General features: G+C 37.3%; 1 non-coding gene across 1 annotated transcript; it reads left to right on the forward strand.

Moving 5' to 3' along the window:
• Nucleotides 1-395: 395 nt before the first annotated feature.
• Nucleotides 396-502, forward strand: LOC114498208. The gene has a single exon (XR_003684655.1). It is a non-coding gene; the product is annotated as a U6 spliceosomal RNA (small nuclear RNA).
• The last annotated feature ends 2,528 nt before the right edge of the window (nt 503-3,030 follow it).

The raw sequence follows: 3,030 nt of genomic DNA on the forward strand, positions 1-3,030 counted from the left end.
ATGTTAGTGCTTAGATATGTACATTTTCTATATTAGTAATCACAAATGTGGGACCTACTCAATGATTTTAAAAGATAATCAAATGGTCTGTGGCATAATTAGGGTTATTATGTGAGGACATTTTTGCTTATCTGTGGTAGTAGATATAATGAAAATGATGTATTGACCTTTTTTGCTCATAAGTTTTTGTGAATTTAAAGTATAGCCCAAGACAAGTCTTCTTCTTACAGTGTGGCCCAGGGACACCAAAAGGTTGGACACTTTTGCTTTAAAACATTGAAAAATCAATCAATCAAACAAATTAGGTACTTTGGAATTTCATAGCTGATTCCAAGGATATGCTGTAGGGATTACTTAAGAATTCAGAACTATTTTTCTAACATATATTGCATTAAGTGCTCACTTCAGCATCACATATACTAAAATTGGAGTGATACAGAGATGATTAGCATGGCCCCTGCTCAAAGATGACAAGCAAATTTATGAAATGTTCCAGATTTTTGACCCACATATATGCTGGCTGTAAGAGCCCACCTCAGAGCAAAGGATCCACACAGACTGAAAGTGGAGGGATGGAAAAAATATTCCAAGCAAATGGACATTAAAATAAAAAGCTGGGGTAGCAATTCTTATAGCAGACAAAACAGACTTCAAAACAAGGGCCACAAAAAGAGACAAAGAAGGTCACTACATAATACTTAAGGGAGTAGTCCACCAAAAAGATAGAACCCTCTTATACATATATGTACCTAACATAGGAGAACCTAAATATATAAGGAAAATCTTGGAGGACTTTACAAAAGCAACAACAGCAGCACACTCATCGTAGGGGACTGTATCACCCACTGTCAACAATGGACAGACCTTCCAAAGAATCAACAAGGATATTATGGCATTGAATGACACTCTAGATCAAATTGACTTAGTTGATGTATATAGACCATTTCATCCCAAAGAAGCAAAATATACATTCTTTTCAGAGTAAAAGAATGTGAAATATTCTTTTCTGTGAATATATAATTGTGTCCACACAGTAGGACACAAATCAAGCCTCAACAAATTCAAGACAATTGAAATCATATCAGGCATCTTCTTGGATCATATAGGCTTGAAAAGAGAAACCACCCTTAGGGAAAAAACTCAAAAACATTGAAGTTCATGGAGACTGAATAACACATTATTAAATAGTGAATGGGTTAACAATGAAATCAAGGGAAAAAAATCAAAAAGTATCTGGAAACAAATGAAAATGAATGTGTAACAGCCCAAAACTTATGTGACACAGAGAAAGCAGTCCTGAGAGGGAAGTTCATAACCATACAGTCCTACCTAAAGAAGATAGAAAAATCTCAAATAAACAACCTAAACCTACCTCTACAAAAACTAGAAGAACAATAAACAAAACCCAGAGTGAGTAGAAGGTCAGAAATAATCAAGATCAGAGCAGAATTAAAAGACATAGAGACTAAAAAAACAATTCAAAGGATCACTAAATCCAGGAGCTAGTTGTTCAAAAAGATAAACAAAACTGACAAGGCTTTAACCAGACTCATCAAGAAAAACAGATATAACCAGAGACATTGAAATTAAGAACAAACTGACAGTAACCAGAGGGGATGTGGGAGGGGATACTGGGGGGGAAAGGAGAAAGAGTTGTCAGTAACATGTATAAAGTACACATGGACAAAGCAAAAGTGGGGTAGGAGAGGGTGGGAGGTGGAGATGGCTGGAGTGGGGGGAGGAGTGGTGGAGGGAATATGGAGACAACTGTACTTGAACAACAACAAAAAGAAAGGAAAGAAAGAAAGAAAAGAAAGAAAGAAAGAAAGAAAGAAAGAAAGAAAGAAAGAAAGAAGGAAAGAGAGAGAGGAAGGAAAGAAAGAGAGAGGAAGGAAGGAAGGAAGGAAGGAAGGAAGGAAGGAAGGAAGGGAGGGAGGGAGGAAGGAAGGAAGGGAGGGAGGGAGGAAGGGAAGGAGAAAGAAAGAAAGAGAGAAAGAAAGAAAAATAGAGAGGGCCTTGGCTGAGCAGTTCAGTTGGTTAAAACATTGTTCTGATATGTCAAGGTTGAGGGTTCAGTCTCCAGTTAGGGTACATACTAGAAGCAACCAATAAATACATAAATAAGTGGACCAATAAATCGATGTTCTCTCTCTCTCTCTCTCTCTCTCTCTCTCCCTCCCTCCCTCCCTCCCTCTCTCTCTCTAACAGGAAGGAGAGAGAGAGAGAGAAGAGAGTAGGAACTTTTAGGTGAATATCATGGCAGGATGCTGACTCCAATAAGATGAAAACAATGGAAAAATGTTCTAGAGGATATTATGTGGGATTGGCAAAGGATTATAAAGGACAAAAAGCTGTCTTGATTGTTCTACAATGTAGTAGATTTATGTAGCCAAGAACCTTCAGCAATATCTGCTGAACACTTATCTTTAAGTCAGTGGTACTCTGGGAATCAACTGAAGCCATCATGATTTTTTCCAGTGATAAGATAGAATGTTGAAAGGAAGAATATATTTAAGAAGTGAAGAGTGAAGAGTGAAGAGTGAGAACAGAGCAGGATAAAAAGCCCGGTCATTAGAACTGCTGTACTCCAAAGAATCCTCAGCACCAGCGGCTGCGATGCTGGGTTTCCCATTCTACATGGAATAGGGGTATAAGCCAATTAGTTACATTTAAAAATATTTAAAAGCTTGTAAAGGATAAAAAATGTGTGGATTACTTAAAGTTATCTGAAAATTCTTACTAAAATTTTGTTCAGGGGAAATAGAAAAATGTATCAATGCAGAAAGAAATTCTAACTAAAGTAAAACCTCGGTGTCCTGATCATGCTAATCTAAACACAAGGCAAGGTGGGTCAGAAAGCACTGAATCCAGGAACTATGGAAAAGAAGGCTGAAGCTGAAATAAAAGGGACGAGTTATTGGTGAGGTTTCTGGGACCAACTTGTTCCTATAAATGTTATTATATGTTCATTTTAACTTGAAGATGTGGGAGAATTCAACCTTCCCACTATTATACTTCTGCCAAAGCTTA

The sequence above is a fragment of the Phyllostomus discolor genome, chromosome 5 (assembly GCF_004126475.2).
Source record: "Phyllostomus discolor isolate MPI-MPIP mPhyDis1 chromosome 5, mPhyDis1.pri.v3, whole genome shotgun sequence".
Classification (NCBI taxonomy): Eukaryota; Metazoa; Chordata; class Mammalia; order Chiroptera; family Phyllostomidae; genus Phyllostomus; species Phyllostomus discolor.